The following is a 21351-nucleotide window of genomic DNA, read 5'->3' as shown; positions in this document are numbered from 1 at the left end:
CTTTTAACCTGCGCTTGATGGGGAAACGTCATTAACAGTACAACGAAAAAATAATATTCCCCATACTAATTTGCATGCAAACTTGAAACGGCTTGTGCTAAATCAGTTTTAATCCAAATGAGCTCAAATTTTCAGGGGAAACTCAGAACATGGTAAAGAATCAGATGAGCACTGTAGATCAAAATCAATTTTTTGAACCACCCTAATGCTCATCTCACAAGTAGGTAAAATATTTTGATCATATTATCATCCTTGAAAATGTGATAAAAATAGTTACGTTTTCAAAAATCCTTAAGTCTTGAATGTCGGAATTCCATCGTTTTTCGAGTTCAAACAATCATTTTGTAAACTCTTATGCATCTATATATCTATAAATCATAAATCTATAAATCTCTGCGAATTTTGTTAATTTACATTTAAATTCAAAAAGTGTAACAAAATATAAGTAAATTGATCAGGGTCACTTCCTTGCTGTTAAAAATATCAGTGAGTTTAATCATTGCCTAGCGGTAATGTTTGCTAGCCAAATGTTGAATTCAATAAATTCGGCTCCGTAAGTGTGTGTTTATAACGATCGTCATATGTTGGGTAGTTTAATTATAACGTGTATCGTGTATCGTGGCGCCACATGTGGGGTCGCCAGAATTTCCTGATTTCCTTGTTAATATATTATGCATCTCGAGATAAAATAGAATACTGCGGCTTCCTGCTGGTTGCTTCTCAGGTAAACGGTTACTAAACACAACAGTGTCAATGAAAATCTCACCCACTGTATGCACTTGCCATGATAAACACTCTCCATGTACTCATTGACTCCGGTTGCCTCTCACTAATACAATCGAACACTGTTGTCATTTCGCGAAAAGCACGTGGTTTTGTTTTGAGTAGGAAAATTCTGCCTATCTTTTAACACGGCGGCTATCTTGACGTTTACCTTCACAGTCGAGTCTGTGTGAGTGTAAGACCGCCGCAGCATTCTAGAAAAAGATTAGCGCGACAATAGTACATTTGATAAAAGTGTTGCAGTCAAATGAGCAAACAGCAACATGATGTGCGAAACAGAGAGCGAGTAGGTGCACCGGCATGGTCCCGCCGGATACAGTTCAACGAGCTATATCAAATTTATTATACATTTCCACAAAAATATGCCTACCACACTTCTGCTACAACATTTGATTTTCCATTTGCATTCGATTAAACATAATCGATTAAGTTTGCAAAAAAAAACATCAAGCATCCCTATTTTTTCATGATGACATTTTGAAGTGTGTGTAAAACGATCGTCATATTTTGGGTAGTTCGATTTACGTGTGTATCGATCCTTTCGGACGCAAGTTGGCACTAGGGATCCTATAATGAGAGATATGCGAAAGCGGCCATTGTAAGCCAATCGAGCATTGAGAACTGTCAAAACGTGAGCCAAATGAACATTGTTATTGTTGCAGATTGAGACGAGGTTGAAAGGTATTGAGATAGATTTTAAGAAAAATTTCATCGAATAAACAAATTGTTTTACTTTCGCGAGTAGAAGTAATCTAGTTTATGTATCGTGTTTCGCCTATTTGTATTGCACTTTTATTTTAGTGATAATGCTTACTTAAACATTGTTAGTGGACAGACAAACATATTCCAAATTGTTATCAAATGCAAAGTCATATACAAGCTTCAACATTTTACGCTGCGGCAAGTGTTGGAAGCGTTTGCTAACAAAAGTAACAGCGTTGCTAAATCGTCTGGAAAAGTATTTGCATATCTCTCATTATAGGATCCCTAGTTGGCACCACATGTGGTGTCGCCTAAATTTCGTGAGAGTGAATCATATTGTTAATATAGTATATTTGCTCTTAGAGAGACCACGACATCATCTGCAAGTTGTCTGAGCGTGCATTGTCCTTCCAAACAATTGTCAATATCTTTAACATAGAAATTATAAAGCAAGGGACTTAAACATGATCTTTGGGGAAGGCCCATGTAGCTATTTCTGGAAGTTGGCAGAGTGCTGAGTGTGAAGTTCATTTGTTTTTCTGACAACAAATTGTACAAGAAATTGTTCAAAATAACGGGTAATCCACTACTGTGCAGATTGTCTGACAGTACTTCTATGGAAACTGAATCAAAAGCGCCCTTAATATCCAAGAATACTGAAGCCAATTGCTCCTTGTGCGCAAAGGCCAGCTGTAGATCTGGTGTTACATCGAACAAAAAATTCGAAATTTTGCCCGTAATCCCCCTATTTTGGGAAATTTTTCGTGTTTCAAAACAGTCAAACTTTGACCGCTTCAGTCAAACATTTAACGAAGTCCGATTGAGCTCAATTTTGCATAGGGACATTACAATATTAGTATGATGCAAATCTGCACGATATGGTAGTATGATTACTTAATAGTTTTCTAATAATTCCTGTGCAAATTTACAAATAAACGATATTTTACAAAAAAAAATAAAGGATAAACGGGTGAAATGTACCACTTGCCGAAATCTGACCTACAAGAAACCATCGCTATTCGATTCGACGCGTTTTTTACGTCCGGGAACGCTACTTTGCGGTTTTATGCAGTGGTCTTCAATTAAGTGCGTTGGGATTGTAATATTTAAAGTTTTTGTGGTCAAGTTGATTTTACCCTGCGTGGTCATTCATCTCTAGGATTAAAAGTATTGCAGACACCAGAAAATGTACATTGGGAATTCAACTGAGTAAGTTTAAGGATTGTAATGTAGTTGTCAGCGTTTGAATCCAAAGGAGAATGAGCAAATCTCTCACTTATCATGACTGTATAACTCGTATATCTCGATAAGTAGCATACCGTGAGAGACGTTTTTCGGTAGCTGTTACGATAATGAACTGATTCGCCAATCCGAATCAGTTTATACAAGTGCGATAGTTTTGTTTTCATGGCTTGTTATGCTTCGAAGAGATTTTTGCCTCTCTTTTATCATTGTTCGTTATCTATTGAGAGCGATTTCTGCAATCCCTGGTAGTTGCAATCAGATCAAATTCACTTTATATCATTGAATATTTGAATATTTTTTTCGCTTCAAATATACGCATGGGGTCAGATTGCCAATCCGGAGATGGCGAGTTTGATTCTCGCGGTCTAGGATGTTTTCGGATAGAAAACATTCTCGACTCCCTAGGCATATTGTTTCCATTGTACTTGCCACACAAGATACATACTCATGCAATGGAATCGAATAGTTGAAAACCAGGCTAAGTTCCAGTTGGAATGTAGAGCCATATAAGAAAAAGATGCGCATGAACATAATTTCAAAATTACGAAATATTAGTGTGTGTACTTTATGAGTCTATAATGTTACTTCAACTATTTATTAATAGTTAAAAAATGTGTCTCGTATATTTTTTTAATTTGACGATTTTTAATTACACGATTTGAGGCTACATCTGTCCATCCTCCGATGCGGTTATATAAAATATATTCAGTATTTATTTTTATTTTTGTCGATTTCAAAATAGCGAATAGAACGTACGATTTTTCCAACCAAAAACTTGACATAAAAACGTCTCTCAAGTGGTACATCCACTTATCTTTGGGATACATGAACTTGTTATTGTCTTTTTAGGAGTTCGTCATCATGTAAATGGCTTACCGGAACCGCGATCGGTGCTTTTCCATGCGATTCCGGTCTTGTTTACAAATAAACCCAACGATTTTATGATAGCCTCTGGCACCCGTGTGATGGCACCCCGAGTCACCCTAGGTCAACTTGTTTGTCGACGCTCATTGGACGATTGCGCGCGCAAATATTGTGTTGTCACTCGAACAGACCGTTGATTTTTGGCTTAGTTGTTTTAGTCGGGATGTTCAACATCACTACTAAGTGTAATTTACTGCTGTGAAGAGTTTGATGATTTTCTCGTATTCGGTATGACATCCCATTTGAGAACTGTTTGTTTTTGTTGATGGAATCAAACATGTAAGTAATATGATAGTTCATGGATATATGTTTGGTAGCTATGGTTTAAACAGCAGTGGACATGATGAACGGATTAAAATTGGCGACATTTATTCGCCAGAAGAAAAATAAGTCTACACCCAACCCGGGGCTATTAGATGTTCTAACAATTATTATACAATATGTGTATAAGGATCTAGCATTTTCGGATATGCTCAGTTCTTATACAGGTTTTGGTAGATTCTTATACATAATTGTTAGAAAACCTACCGGTAGTGTTTAGTTAAAAATTAACATTTTCCATGGATAATTCTTGCTTAACTTTTCAAAAGGACCTAAGTAACATTTTTTTCATGAATTAATTTGAATAGCGCAATCAACAGAACAACATGAAAGCTATTATTTGCTGTATTCAAATTAATTCATGAAAAAAATGTTACTTAGGTCCTTTTGAAAAGTTAAGCGAGAATTCATGTTAGGGAGTTCTCGATAAAAAAAAAATAAGTTGTCGTCGAAGTTGTTGGACACTGAGAATCGTCCTCATAAAATGTGATTTATTCTGGAAAAGTGTAGCATACGCTTTTTAGATTATAAAAACATTGGAAGATCCAATGATGGCCACATATCGATAATTAGTCAATTGTATATACAAATGTTGGGGCCCTCCTTAGCCGTGCGGTAAGACGCGCGGCTACAAAGCAAGACCATGCTGAGGGCGGCTGGGTTCGATTCCCAGTGCCGGTCTAGACAATTTTCGGATTGGAAATTGTCTCGACTTCCCTGGGCATAAAAGTATCATTGTGTTAGCCTCATGATATACGAATGCAAAAATGGTAACTTGGCCTAGAAACCTTGCAGTTAATAACTGTTAGTTAATTAATGAACACTAAGCTGCGAGGCGGCTCTGTCCCAGTGTGAGGATTTAATGCCAATAAGAAGAAGAAGGTATTTCAATGTTATATACCAATCAACTTAGCTCTGCGAATAGAGGTGATGTACGTCTGTGTACCTTCCCGATGTGATGTATGTCCGGGGCCTTCCTTAACTGTGAGGTAAGATGCACGGCAACAAAGCAAGACCATGCTGAATGTGGTTAGGTTCGATTTTCGGTCCGGTCTAGGAAATTTTCGGATTGGAAATATTATCGACTTCCTTAGGCATAAAAGTATCAAAAAAGAAGAAACTATCTGTTTTTTTCTTTATTTCTGTGAATTTTCAGTTATTGACTTATTGACTTGGCATGATTTTTCCAGCGCTAGAGGAGTATCTGGCAAGGGTGGGCGCGGAAAGCAGCGACCCTCAGGTCCAACCTAGGGACCTTCCGCAAGCAGATAGTTCAGTACATAATAATTATTAACAATGAAAATTATAACTCTACACTTAAAAAAAACATTAAAAATTTGGTTGGTTCATAAAATTAAGCTGGTCGTCAAAAACGGACATCAATCACGGCCTTCTGCGGTGGGAGTCTCCATCGATAAACTTTGGCCAGATGGCCAACTGTGGCTGTACGGATGTCCAAGAATCCAATTGTTGAATCGCGTTGTTCTCCGGAATTCAATCGCTGCAGCCAGATAGGAAACCCAATCTTAGCGCATAACATCGATCCATAAAACTGACCGAAGAAGGGAAAATTTTTCAGAGGAAAGAACTTTCGTAAAAAAAAATCGATGCGGAGGATTTCCGCAATAAACTGATCAGAACGTCAGTTAAATGATGCCAAATTCAGATCGAATTTGAAAATAAAACAAAAAGCTTCGGAGCAAGCGTGGCTCACTCTGAGACCGACAGCTTTCGTACTCTTGCTGCACAGGACTTGGTCGGTTCATATCTTCTTCTTCTTCTTATTGGCATTACATCCCCACACTGGGACAGAGCCGCCTCGCAGCTTAGTGGTCATTAATCACTTCCACAGTTATTAACTGCGAGGTTTCTAAGCCAGGTTACCATTTCTGCATTCGTATATCATGAGGCTAGCACGATGATACTTTTATGCCCAGGGAAGTCGAGACAATTTCCAATCCGAAAATTGCCTAGACCGGCACCGGGAATCGAACCCAGCCACCCTCAGCATGGTCTTGCTTTGTAGCCGCGTTTCTTACCGCACGGCTAAGGAGGGCCCCTATGGTCGGTTCATATAAAGATGAGAATACGATGTTAGCGAAGTTGGGGAGGAAGCACAGCCATGGGGACTGTGGGAGTGGGGAACTTACAGCCCTGGGAAGACCAGGGAGGCTCGCAAACCTCCATGGGTGGGACTTATTTCCGGGTTGGGGTGCCCGGAAAGTCAATCTGGATCTAGATCTGGTGGTACCGTCCTCTATCTTTGAGGAAGCAGATGAGGACAGATAGGCTGGCGGTATCGTCAGCTAGGGCATCTCTTATGTTTGTCGGTATTCCGTAGCTGGAGCGAGGAATGTCAAACATCGGCAGATCACATGATCCACTGATTTTTGTACTCCGCCGCTGTCACAAACGGTCCGAAAGGACCTTCCGCCGAAATTATGTGAGAATCGGGTGTGGCCGGTGCGAAGGCGGGAGATTACTTGCTGGTCCTTGAGACTGGGCATGGCGTTCCAGGGAGCCGTGGATCCCTTTACTTTTCGAAACTGCGTGGTTCTGGAAACAGCCCATTAGTTTTTCTAATCCTGGCTGACGATCTTTTTGATCCAGGATTTAACGCCATCCAAGGGAACCGATGTTGTGAAACGCCAGCCTTGGTGGCTGGCTCCAGCCTGAATGTCCGCAGTGATGTTACCGCAGTGCCCGGGAATCCAGGTGAAGGTTGTCGATTGTTGTTCACCAGCGAGAATGACCTGGATCCACAGATGTTTCGGGTGGTCACTTTGTAGCGTTACGATGGCACTAGCGGAATCAGTCAGAACTAGGACTGGTTTGTCGGAGGAGGTTTCCGAGACCGTTAGGTTGCTCCCGGTAACGCCTAAGCTCACCCCTTTTCTCGAAAAGGAAACGTCAGTGTATCGAGGTTCATGGTCCCTAAACTCAGTGTGTAGCAACTCGGCGACCGATCTTCGAAGAGTTTCCGTGTTGTCCCCTCTTTTGAAGCTCCACGCAATGGAGCTATTTATGTTGGCTGTGGAGGAGTACCAGCTCCTCGCTCCATGCCAGTGGACCCTAGCCACCGGTTTTTTATTTTTTGAATATTTTTCCAAAAAACTTATGTAAATTTCACGACAGTCCGCCATGCAACACTTTTTTTAGGTCTTGTCATTTTAGAGTTACATCGATTAAAAAAAATCAGTGATAGGCACTCATCAAATGTTACTCTTGGCAATTTTTGAAAAAAACTAAGTACCTATGCAGAGTGGCTTAGAAATACCATATCATTATGCCCACCAAGTTTCATTCGATTCTGGTACACACTTAACATAAATCGCCGAATTCGGTAAAATTTTACCGACATAATCTCAACAGCAGAACTGTTCGGTAAATAATTTTACAGATTCTCGGTTATTTTGACAGTTGAGCAATGGGAAAAAATACAAGAAAAATCTGTAAAATAATTACCGAACAGTTCTGCTGTTGAGATTTCGGTAAAATTTACCGAATACTGTAAAATGAGTTAAGTGTGTATGGTGCTGCCAGCCCCATAGAAGGGTTGGCGCGAAATTCGTCTATATCGCCTCCACTTTAGCATCTTATATTGCATCATATACGATTTTGTGTTGACTGGGATTCGACCTTGAAATTTGAAACGGCTAATATTCTCTTAATTTAGCATATATCATGCATCTGACGCATCTGCCAGGTAGATTAGAATCTATACTCTCTGTAGGGCACATAAGTTCACTAAAATATTTCGAATGATGTGCACAATCGCCGTTGCAAAAATCAAAGTCAGAATAAAATTGCTTCTCAAATATTAATAAAAAGCGTTTATTGTACGACTGCTTAGAACCATAACAATCAGCTAAGGATACTGAAACTCATCTTCTTCTTCTTCTTCTTATTGGCATTACATCCCCACACTGGGACAGAGCCGCCTCGCAGCTTAGTGTTCATTAAGCACTTCCACAGTTATTACTGCGAGGTTTCTAAGCCAGGTTACCATTTCTGCATTCGTATATTATGAGGCTAGCACGATGATACTTTTTATGCCCAGGGAAGTCGAGACAATTTCCAATCCGAAAATTGCCTAGACCGGCACCGGGAATCGAACCCAGCCACCCTCAGCATGGTCTTGCTTTGTAGCTGCGCGTTTTACCGCACTGCTAAGGAGGACCCCTGAAACTCATATTATTCTCTAAATCACTTCATGCGATGACAAAAGTTTTGTTAGATTTATAATCCACATTTCAGCCGAAGCTTGGCATACTTACTGTTAGTCATACACCTGCCCAGGAAGTCAAGAAAGATTCTTATATTTAAAACCAAAATCCAAATATCCTTGACTGAGCCGAGAATCGAATTCGCCTCCTTTTCCTCTTTATTCGTACCCCTTTCCTCGCAAGTCTAACTGGAGACTCCTTCAAAATCTAAAACGTCGTTCCTATTAGTACTACTTTTGAAACGTGTAATGTGTAAAACTCAACATCGCTGTTTTTAAAAGTCATGTTACTACTGACGAGTTTCTTTTTATTTCATGACTTCACGTTCCCACTAGAAATTTCCTTGTTCTGTCAACTTGTCATTTCTGATCTTCTTTATTACTATAGGCAAGACTTTCGTTGCAAGGTGACAAGACCACCAGAAAATTTCCAAATCAAATATAGAATCGAACTCGTCTTCTTCTGATTAGTAATTCGATGCTCTTACACGCAAGACTAACCGAAAACCCAACAGTTCATTCGGTCATCTGATTGCACAATCATCTGCCCATTAATTGATGATATTCTTCAAATCAATACAGTGCCTTCCTTGACCCAGACTAGTTTATCAGCTCGACAGCTGATAGACGAACGAGTTCTAATGATGAGCGAACTAAATTCTGGGTTGGGACAGTTTGTTTACAAACCTGTTTACATATAGGTTTTCGTCATAATTTACAATTGGGCGGGTAGGTTTGCGGCTATTTGTTTTTTCAACACCATTTCATAAGAAGTAGAAGCCAAACGGTCAAGTGCGAATCGTAAACACGAATTTGTGATCCGGTCAGTGAGATTGGATCAAAGCGTAACTGATAAACCGGCTCCGTCTTTTGCGAATTGTATTCATCTTCTACCCAGAATACCGGTCTGCTTTACAGTGAATACTCCAGCAAAGCCGATTCTACGGAACATTCGACATAGCATTAATCATGTTGCTGTACATAATGCCTTTTGACTTTTGAGTAATTCTTCGAAAACTAGTTGTGTAATTAGGCATCTCGACGTATCGTACTGGTATTATGGGCAAGTATATTGAAGATATTTGTGAGTAGCGACGTCCTTACTACTAAATCCTCATATAAATGTATGTATTTTTCTTCCCGTATGATAATTAAGCTTTTTTGGTAAAATTTTGTTAAAACGTTGGAATGTGCGAAAATATCTCACATTGAAACGACCCAAACACGTACGAAATTTGTGGGATGTGTGGTATAGTGCAACAGTCGTGGCGGTGTGGCGGCAGTCGTGCGGATGCATTTTCTGCAAAATGTATATTCGATTCTCGCCCTAGTAGAAGGAGACTTTTCGTTATTGCGTAATGCTCTGCGTGGGTGTTGTGTAATTTTCTGTCTGTTTTCTCTAGCGCCTAGGTCCCCATGTGTTAATTGTTAGCCTTAGCGATGATGGTGATTCTATCTTTTTTGGACACAGTGATTTAGAGACAGAAACATTTTGAAGATTTTATCAAGGGATGCACCCAACCAGCAGATGGCATATTTTAATACAGTGCTCGAAGAGAACCTCACAGAAATTGTATACAATTTTGGCATATACAATTTCGAAAGATTTCAATACAACCATTGTATTGAAATCTAACAATTTTGTATTTATTTTAAAACAGTATCTGCATAAACAGTTTACATTTCTTAAATTGTATATGTTAAAATTTTATACAATAATTTTCAGATTTGTTTTTTGGGTGTAACATACTGAAAATCAAGACTTCAAATAGAAATGGCAAAACAGGCGAAACTTTTTTAGGCGATTAGAAATTGTTGGAAATAATCGATACGATTTTACTGGAACTGAGGCCCAAGCTTTGAAATACCAATAACAATAAAACAAATAACATTCAGTCATGCAATATTGATTGTTACTGCATTGCAAGATGTTTTTGACTCCGCTGTGTATAATTGACAGGCAGAATGTAGGGATTCCCCATACAAATTGAATGTTCTTGTATTTCTCCGTATTCTAGCATTCGTTTATCCACAACAAAAAACACACAAAGAGCCCACTCATGCTGGGCTTGCACTGAAAATATTCTACACGTTCATGCTAAAGGTTTCACATGTGAATTTTCACTAATTGAAAAGCATGGCAGAATAACGTGTAAATCCAGTTCCATGTGTCAAATCATGAGTCGTTTGATTCAATTGATCAACATCAAAAATTCATATGAAAAACACGTTAGATTCCAAGGGAATGCTGTCGCGGCATAACGTCGAAATGCCTAATGGTGCCGTTTTATTCATAGCTTGCAAAATAATCATAAAGAAACATAATTGACATAACATAACAGATTTTTTATTAATATTTTTTTTATACATAATTTATAGTACATGATATAAAATGTATATATATATAATGAGCTAACTCTGGTGGTGGATGGATCCGGGATGAAGGTTTCCAACCATTGCTGATTTTTTCGTGCATGAATACGTTCTGCCTGATGATAGATAATGATGATAGTAGAAGTGGGCGAAGGATGTCTTTCTGTTTCCAAACAAGGACGATCATTTTTTATTTTGAAGTTCATCTAAAAAGCATTTATACATTATTCGATTTTAGAACTGACTTATAGTATGAACTTACCATTTTTAATATGAACCAATGAACTATAATCTTGAATTTAACCAATAAAAAATGACTATCACAAAAAAACTTAATACGGTAGTGATCAATTCCATATTAACTTCCAGCAGAAGCATTTGATAGCCGCCATGTTACTTCCACCTTCATTGACAGCTACATAAAATCATGTTCAAAACACGTTGTAATAAACAGTTTTTTCAAGTAGTATTGATTCTAGTTTATTTCTTGTGAAACCAACGTGGTTCAGTGATGAAAATTAGGACTGGTAAAACACGTTAGATTCACGTGGAAAAGAATATTATTTAATCGTGTGGAATATTTTCAGTGTGGTAATGTTCAATGAGGAGAGCACCACTGACCTGTACCCTGTACGTCGTAGTGGTAGAAATGGAAGAATAAACTCAATATAAAAGTGGTGCGCAAAAAATAGAGAGAGAGGATTGAAAAATGGAACGATTGCAGACCAAAAAAGAACAGTCATTGATGTTACGGTCCAGTATCTATGAATCGATGTTCTTGGATTCTTACCCGAGTAAAGTCGGTTAACAAAATGAGAACAAATTGAAAATTGAGAATACACCCGACTCTGTTTTTACACGGATTTTTTTACAAGGCCTTGTAAAAAAAATCCTATACAAAATTTTTGCAAATTGGCTCCATTTTGCATGATTTGTCGAGAAATCATAAAACTTTTTTTACACGGATTTTCGAATTTTGAACTGAAAACTTTTTTTACATGGGATGCGTTCCGTGTAAAAAAAAAATCGGATGTAATTGATATCGAAACATGTTTTCAAAATGCATTCTTCAGTTATAAGAACCAATTATAGCTAGAACTGGGTATATGCGGGATTGTTAGATTCCTATAGAAAAAATGTAAGCTCACAAACAAATATTGTAAGAAAAACTTGCAAAGTTTTAAGGTCTCATACACCCAAATAACAAATCTGACAAATATTGTATAAAATCTTGGCATATACAATTCTGTAAGCTTTTTATACAGATATTGTATTAAAATAATACAAATCTGTAAGATTTCAATACAACAATTGTATTAAAATCTTCCGAAATTGTATATGCCAAATTATTATACAGTTTCTGCAAGGTTCTTATGCAGAACTGTATTAAAAACTGCCATCCGCTGGTTGGGTGTACGATAGGGGAAGTGCACCGGTTTTGGCCAACTTAGTGCCTATTTTGGCCAACCCTAAAAAATACATATTTTTCCCAAATAATCGATCAGTTAAAAGCAGCGTTGAATCGTGAGGGATATATCTCTTGTTGGAACTAATAAAACCCTCCCGAATTGCTTTATTTTAGGAGTTATTCGCAAAATTGGCCAAATTAGGAACATGGCCAAAACCGGTACAGTTCCCCTATGTGTATATGAATCTAGTATTTTCGCATATGCTCAGTTCTTATACAGGTTGTTGTAGGATTTTTACAGAATTGTTAGAAAATCTAACAATCACCGGTTGGGTGTAGTAATCATATTGACTTTATTGACAGTAAAAATATGCTCTCATTTTTGCTGTGTTAACCGTTAATCTATACAAAACGGGCTCAACTGGAGTAATCAAATAATTGACATCATGACAGTAAATTTTGATTTCAAACTTTGTTCGGGTATCCATTTATTTATCATATTAGTCGTAGAACACTTTCTGGGTTGTTGTGATTGCCTTTTCTGTTCTGGATTGATTTCTCTCTACACTTGACTCTACGTCTTCACTTTTTATTAAGGTGAATTTTTACGATTTTTTTTTCACGTTGATAGAGTTAAATGTAGAGGGCTGTAAATTTGAGCAGAAATAAGCATTTAGGTTTCAATTTTCTCGGGACGTTCCATTGAAATTGCTATATGAAAACAGCTATCCATTTTAAGTAATTTTCAAACGTTTACTGGGGAACCGTTTTAAATCCAAACTAATAGTCATCACCATGCACTTTAAGAGAATGCGAGATAGAACATGATCGACCAGGCTAAAATTTTGAAGTTTATCCTTAACTATGTTTTTCATTGCACTCCGTGGATCGTAGAATTCATCCATTTTGATTTTTTTGGATTCAAGGTCAAAGTCTCCGTCCAACCACCTTATTACTGCCACAGATGAAATATTTTTAAATGTAAATTGAAAATAATAAAAGCGAAATAGATCGTGATGTTTATTTCAACGGAATTTTACATTTGAGTTATTTTACCAATAACTACGATTCTGATGCCTTAGTCAACTATAGGTTGGGAATGTTCAATAGAATATGTATTACTTATATTCCTTCTTGTGATTATTAAGGCGACTTAGTAATATTTTTTCTATCCAGCTTTCCACGCTCGGTAATGGCGGCTTGTTGGTGTGAAAAAATCAATCGGTCACTGTAGCATTTGACACTAGCTGGAGGAAAGCTCATTGGCGTTCCTGGGAGAGGGGATGGGAAAAAAGGCCTTTTCGCCGGTGAGTTTTCCTCCAGCTAGTGTCAAATTCTACAGTGACCGATTGATTTTTTCACACCAACAAGCCGCCATTATCGAGCGTGGAAAGTTGGATACTGAAGGAACTTGTCCAACATTGGTATTGACCATTAGAAAAGATTGACCAATTACTGTAGACCATTAATCCTTTCCTGCCCAGAGCAGGATCACACTTTGCACCTTCAAACCTTCATTGAATTGTTTGAAACAAAAGCTATATTTGGCACATCTTTATGGTTGTAAAGGAACCAGAACCAGGGAAAATCGTCACCGGAAAGTCTGTCCAGTTCTTCCAAAGTTCAACCAAACTCTTAGATCTATTACGAAATCTTCGACAGTGCTCGTCCAGCCATATTAGCATATCTTCAAGTACAGCAGAGGACAACAACTATCAGCTGGTGGTCTTTGTGTGCTTTATGACCAAACGAGAAAGTAAACGATCTCAGTAGCAAGAAGGTTTGAATTATTGTTTGTTTCATTCGCCCGTTGCAAGGTAATGCTGGCCATAAGGCGATTCTGTCGATCAGCGAATTCATAGGATAAAAGACCCAATCCAGCTTTCCACGCTCGGTAATGGCGACGTATCGGTGTGTAAAAATCGATTGGTCACTGTACTGTTTGACACTAGCTGGAGGAAAACTCATTGTCGAAAAGTGGGGGAACTAAGTACGATCCACCACTATTTGTTTGCTTACACCACGTCTATACTTCATTTCGCTTACCTTAAGTGTGCATTCGAAAGCTCATCAATTATATTTTAAACGAAGAGTTATCCAATCGCTGCAGAATCTATCATTCTTACCTAAAATGATATTTCCAATTATTGGTATAGTGTTGCAATAGATGCGGTATTTTTTAATTCGTGTTCCTATAGTTACGAATCTGATTGTTTTCCAATAGGACTCGCAACTATAGAAACACTACCGCAACTATTGGTGCAAAGCAGAGAGAAAAATGAGGTATTTTAGTGATACTTTACCGATTTTGATGCAATTCTCAACCTGTTTTCTTCTATTTCGTGTAATGACAGGTCAACAAATTGATAGAATGTATGGGTTGCTGCGTTTAATACGTAGATTGGGTCAAAATAACACTACCGTAATTATATAATATTCCTATAGGAACTGCCACGACTATCGGAACTATTCTTCTTCTTATTATTATTATTGGCATTGTATCCCTCACTGGGACATTGCCGTCTCGATGCTTAGTGTTCATTCAGCACTTCCACAGTTATTAACTGCGAGGTTTCTAAGGCAAGTTACCATTTTTGCATTCGTATATCATGAGGCTAACACGATGATACTTTTATGCCTAGGGAAGTCGAGACAATTTCCAAACCTGAAATTGCCTAGACCGGCACCGGGAATCGAACCCACCCACCCTCAGTATTGTTTTTTTCTTTATCCAGCTTTCCACGTTCGCCATAATGGCGGATGCTATAATTTTTTTGACATTAACTGCTTCCCGACACTGAACTAAAATTTTAATCTAAGCAAACATTGATGTTTGCCGTTACCACTAACAACCAATGCGTTGTTTGTTTACCGTCAACAAGGAAAAATTTGGTGATCAATATCTTTCGAAAAATACTCTTTTTATTTCTAATACTACTAACGTTATTTTTTCTTTTATTCTAGATATATAGATAACCTATATAATTAACGCAATATTATGAGGCCTACACATTTATTGCTTGAACGAAATAGCATACCCTCAGGAACGGCAATTGATAAATCAGTACATTTCCAGTGTAAAGTGGACGCTATTCAAATTCCAAAAAGATAAATACAACCACTACCGTAGAATTTGAATGAAGATTGTATCTTTTAATATGAAGCAAGAAACAAGCAATTTGCAGTGAGTCTCCAAAAGACCCATTTTTCGGAGCCTCTCACGCTCATCATAAATTTATTTGATCCACGTCGAAAATCATTTACTCTTCGTGACTTGGGCAATAACCGGAGTTCCGTAGATAAAGCTCTAACAATTTTTAAAACAATAAATTTTTTTTTTTCACCTAATTTTACAAAACTGTTTCGCTGTCTGAGTAGAAATACCTGGCCTGGATTGTTGAAACATTTCATTGCTAAAGAATAAATCTGGTTTCGAGCATATCTTTGATACCTTAATCATATACAGCACTCGTGAGAGGCAAAACCTATTTCCATTTCCATTTTGTTCAGCGGTCCATTTCAATTCTGTTCAGCGTAATTTTGAAGTAACATTGACATCAAAGAATCTCTCCAATTCCTGCATGACCGGCATGTTGTTTTTAATAACTATTTGTAATCTCTATCAATAGAGTACTGTCCTGGAGGTAAATATCATGTCCAAAAATACGAGCTAGCGGGAACCATTTGGATGCCCATTCTATAAATGTGTTGGCCTCATAAGTAGGGTATCTCACTAACTAGAACGAAACAAAAGTTAGTAATATAAACAGTATTTGTCGAAAAACATTCATCGCCAAATTTTCCTTGTTGACGGTAAACAAACAACGCATTGGCTTCTAATGGTAACGGCAAACATCAATGTTTACTTAGACCAAAATTCAGTTCAGTGTCGGGAAGCAGTTAATGTCAAAAAAATTATAGCATCCGCCATTATGGCGATCGTGGAAAGCTGGATAGCTGCGCATCTTACCGCTAGGCTAAGGAGGTTAGACCTTAGGTTTTGTAAAGCTATAAATCTTAAATTCATAAAAGAGAGAAAAGTTATAATTCTAGCAACTAAAGCAGACATAGAAAACGAAATAAATGAATTAATACTGGTGAAAGTTGAACCACAGACAAACATACGTAATAGCTTGAACATTTTTCTCAAAAATCCATCGTTCAACTCCTGTACCACCATCTTGCGAGCATGTTACACGAAACAATGTTTTGTATGACATTTTCACCAGAAGGCGCTAGAGTGAAATGTCAAACTCGAAGGAATACGACGCTACACGCAAAAAAAAAACGTTCATGAATTCGTGAACTAACAAGTTCACGGTGTATTTTTTCGTGAACAACAGCAACGGATTCGGGAACACAGTCACGTTTTCTGGAACGTTCTGGAAAACGTGACTGGTGTTCCCGAATCCATGAATTAAATCACGGTCTATTTTTGCTGGTTCACGAATTCGGGAACGCTTTTTTTTGCGTGTAGCGGCTCTAGTTGTGAAGCGCGCAATTAATCAAATTCAAATTGATCGTTGAAGTCATGGTCGATGGTAATTTTTCAAGTGTTTCGTCTGTTTGTCTGTGGTTGAACTATATTGAATAAAAAGATCATTCTTGTTGATTTTGATTTTGTACTTAGTATGATAGATGGAACATAGAGATGGTCGGGTTTCACATTTTGCAAACCCGAACCCGACCCGAAGCCGATTCATAAATTACTTTCAAACCCGGACCTGACCCGAACACGAAATAAAAAATCTTATCAAACCCGTACCCGACCCGAACCCGAATTAATTGAACTATTTAAACCCGAGCTGGACCCGAACTATTTTTTTTGCCGGAAAACACTGAATCAACAATTTGACGCCACAATGCACGGTTCGAGGCCGCATCTCTCCATCCTCGGATACGCCCCACACTCGCCAAGTCGTTTTGCACCTGGTCTGCCCATCTCGCTCGCTGCGCTCCACGCCGTCTCGTACCTGCCGGATCGGAAGCGAACACCATCTTTGCAGGGTTGCTGTCCGGCATTCTTGCAACATGTCCTGCCCATCGTACCCTTCCGGCTTTATGTAGCTTCTGGATACTGGGTTCGCCGTAGAGTTGGGCGAGCTCATGGTTCATTCTTCGCCGCCACACACCGTCTTCTTGCACACCGCCAAAGATGGTCCTAAGCACCCGTCTCTCGAATACTCCGACAGGGTGGCCACCGAACCGGGAAAAACGGGAAAAGCGGAAAAAAGACGGGAAATTGAAGTCACCGGGAAAAAAAGCGGGAAAAACCGGGAATTCAGAACATGAACCGGGAAAAAATATAATTTTGATAACTTACATTCAAAATTCTTCAAAGTTTTCAATGAAGTTGATATAAAAAGGAAAGATTTTCTCTTTGATGTTCATTCTTCAATCGCATTCTAATTGAGTTATTTGATTTTAGTACATAATGTGTAAGGTATAAAAAATAAGTCGTTTTTTCTAGATCCAATTGTCTCTAGATCATTTCGATTCCAATTTCGAGTAAGCGGCTTTTTGACTGATTTATGATATTTTGTACGTAAAAGGAAAAGGGAAATCATTTCAAATCAATTCATGCGTACTTTTGTTGTAAGATATCCTATAGTATAGGATCTATACGATTTATGATCAATTAAATCAGTTAAAAAAAAATATGAGTAATTTTTTTGGCGCTACGTGTGATTTGATAGAACCCCGGCCATATATCATAAATAATATGTTATAAGGCATAAAAGCATAGAATCGAATATTGAAATATTCATTCTTCCGAATGAATGTTTTCATCCAAGTTTGCCTTTGTACTTATGTTATCTGTATGTAATTTCTAATTGCACACAATTTAAAAAAAATAAATGTGATAAATAATATATATTTTAACACATGTTCAAGAGTTGTTTGAAATTATATTTCAAAATTCTACAAATCATTGAAAATGGTCATTTTTTAATACTTCGTGAATATGTCTGTAACATTCTAAAGAGTAAAATATATTTAGTTTACTATTTTTTCACAACTAACCTAATAAAATAAAAGGTTATGATGGTGAAAAAGCTACTCTAAGATAGTTTTCTTATTTATAACACGGAATAATAAATAGATTTCCAAGCTAAGAACATCTCAATATACTAATATTGAATGAGGACGTTCAAAGTTTTCAATACAAAATCCAAGATTTACTTTCTAGACATAATTCTAGAAATTAAGAAAGTAAAGTTTAATTAATTACGAATCGAATATGTTTTGATTGCCTTAAAATGTGTTTAAATCGTTTTTAGAAAACTGAATAATTATTTTGATCGGAAACGAAGATTGTCTTCTGGTTAAATCTGTGTTCAAATTTGTTGTTTAATATTTTTTTAGATTTTTAGAAAAGTGAAACCAATCACCATAATGAGGTTATACAGTGCTTTACATATTTCATTGCTAAGTTCCTAAGTTTAAAAATGTAATTGATTTTAATTTACTTTATAAGAAAGAATTGTGTCTTTCCTCACTTAATTTCGCGATAATTTAAAAAAAGCTCCATCAGTTACTCAGGGAGGTATTCTTTGAAATAGTCTGATTAAAGCTATGTCCATTTAGAATCCGGAATCATTTATTTTATTACAGCGGCACGGAAAGTGACCGCTGCAAGAATTCTTTTACAGCGGTTTGTCAACCTAGGCGCCCACTTGCTGTGGTAAAAATTTCACGATGTTTCGTGCAGCAGGTCAAAAATTATTCCAGATGAAAGCCGAAATGAGAGAAAAAATCTGCACACCCACGTTGATAATCCTGCTTATCGACGATGGAACCTACGTCAAAATGGATTTCGGACAGCTTCCTAGCCAAAAATTCTACATAACAACGGCACTAGGAGTAGTTCCTGCGAAATTTAAGTTTGCTTTTTGGACAAACTTACAAAAAAGACAGATGATTTTGGCAAGGGATATGCAGCTGTGGAGCAAAGACCTAAGTGTTTGTGACGAATAAGACGATGGACTCGAAGCTGTACAAGGAGGAATATCTCAAAAACCGCGGTCTACCTTCCATAAAGCCCATAAAGGTCCCGTGAAGTTTTGGCCAGATTTGGCGAGTTGCCACTATAGCCGGGAAGTCATCCAGTGGTACCGCGATAATAACGAAGATTTCATCGATAAAAACATAAATCCACGCAACTGCCCACAGCTCCGGCCCATCGAGACATTTTGGGCAGTAATGAAGCGGAAGCTTAAGAAAAGTGGAAAAACAGCTCGGGACGCGACTCAGATGACCAAAATGTGGAACAAATGTGCCAAGGAAGTTGACTCCGGAGGTGTGCAACTTTTGATGAGAGGAATAAAGAAGAAGGTGCGAATTTTCACTAGAAACAAGAAGAAATGATTTGTATCAATATTTTTTCTTTAAAGTACAGTGAATTACCCTTGTTTTGATGTATTAACCTTATTTGTACGTCAATCCGTTACCGAGATACAGATGATTTTATTATTCCGGATTCTAAATGGACATAGCTTTAAGATCAAACCGAGAGCTGAACATTAAAAAGATGTCGGCTATACTATAACTATAACTTTATTGCTTTCTGTGAACATTATGCTCTAACAAGGAAGAACCACACTAGACTGGCATACAATTTCCATTGGCACTATCAGAAACTAACGAAAGTTGTGCATCCTACTAGGATGATCCTAGAAAAAAATACGAATGTTTTGCAACTAAGAAAAAAATTAAATCATTGTAATTAAGCCAATGTAGAATTACGATTCGACATTGATGAAATGCCGGTTAACACTAACTACATGGCAACGAAGCGCACAATTTATTTTTTTCTCATCAAGTTAATTTAAAACCGGGAAAATTTGACAAAAATTACCGGGAAAAGCGGGAAAAAACCGGGAATTTGAAAATCGAATTCCAGTGGCCACCCTGCTCCGAGTGCTTGCAAGTCCTCCTCGAGCATTGTCCATGTTTCATGTCCGTAGAGGACAACCGGTCTTATAAGCGTCTCGTACATGCTACATTTGGTGCGGTGGCGAATCTTTTTCGACCGCAGTTTCTTTTGGAGCCCGTAGTAGGCCCGACTTCCACAGATGAGCGCCTTCGTATTTCACGACTAACGTTGTTGTCAGCCGTTAGCAAGGATCCAAGGTAGACGAATTCCTCGACCACCTCGAAGGTATCCCCGTCTATCGTAACACTGCTTCCCAGGCGGGCCCTGTCGCGCTCGGTTCCGCCCACAAGCATGTACTTTGTCTTTGACGCATTCACCACCAGTCCAACTTTTGTTGCTTCACGTTTCAGGCGGGTGTATAGTTCTTCCACCTTTGCAAATGTTCGGCCGACAATGTCCATGTCATCCGCGAAGCAAATAAATTGACTGGATCTGTTGAAAATCGTACCCCGGCTGTTACACCCGGCTCTCCGCATGACACCTTCTAGCGCAATGTTGAACAACAGGCACGAAAGTCCATCACCTTGTCTTAGTCCCCGGCGCGATTCGAACGAACTGGAGTGTTCGCCCGAAATCTTCACACAGTTTTGCACACCATCCACCGTTGCTTTGATCAGTCTGGTAAGCTTCCCAGGGAAGCTGTTCTCGTCCATAATTTTCCATAGCTCTACGCGGTCTATACTGTCGTATGCCGCCTTGAAATCAACGAACAGATGGTGCGTTGCGACCTGGTATTCACGGCATTTTTTGAAGGATTTGCCGTACAGTAAAGATCTGGTCCGCGGCCGTCAACGAAGCCGGCTTGATAACTTCCCACGAACTCGTTCACTAATGGTGACAGACGACGGAAGATGATCTGGGATATCACTTTAGGCGGCATTAAGGATGGTGATCGCTCGAAAGTTCTCACACTCCAGTTTGTCGCCTTTCTTGTAGATGGGGCATATAACCCCTTCCTTCCACTCCTCCGGTAGCTGTTCGGTTTCCTAGATTCTGACTATCAGTTTGTGTAGGCAAGTGGCCAGCTTTTCCGGGGCCATCTTGATGAGCTCAGCTCCGATACCATCCTTACCAGCTGCTTTATTGGTCTTTAGCTGTTGAATGGCATCCTTAACTTCCCTCAAGGTGGGAGCTGGTTGGCTTCCATCGTCCGCTGAACTGACGTAGTCATCTCCTCCGCTGCATTGACTTTCACTGCCTGTACTCTCAGCGCCATTCAGATGTTCCTCGTAGTGCTGCTTCCACCTTTCGATCACCACACGTTCGTCTATCAGGATGCTCCCATCCTTATCCCGGCACATTTCGGCTCGCGGCACAAAGCCTTTGCGGGATGCGTTCTGATAGAGCATGTACTGCTTCTGATAGAACTTGCGTGTATCTTGAGAACGGCACAGCTGTTCCATCTCCTCGCACTCCGCTTCTTCCAGGCGGCGT

At 38.6% G+C, this 21351-nt stretch overlaps 1 protein-coding gene across 1 annotated transcript in view; it reads left to right on the top strand.

Moving 5' to 3' along the window:
- Window positions 1–3868: 3868 nt before the first annotated feature.
- LOC134211536 (uncharacterized) overlaps window positions 3869–21351 on the top strand; it is a 53234-nt gene continuing 35751 nt past the window's right edge. The window contains exon 1 of the mRNA XM_062688477.1: window positions 3869–3933. The gene's annotated coding sequence lies outside the window, so the exon portion shown is untranslated. The remainder of the gene's footprint in view (window positions 3934–21351) is intronic.

The sequence above is a fragment of the Armigeres subalbatus genome, chromosome 2 (assembly GCF_024139115.2).
Source record: "Armigeres subalbatus isolate Guangzhou_Male chromosome 2, GZ_Asu_2, whole genome shotgun sequence".
NCBI lineage: Eukaryota > Metazoa > Arthropoda > Insecta > Diptera > Culicidae > Armigeres > Armigeres subalbatus.
This window is presented reverse-complemented; position numbering and strand designations above follow the sequence as displayed.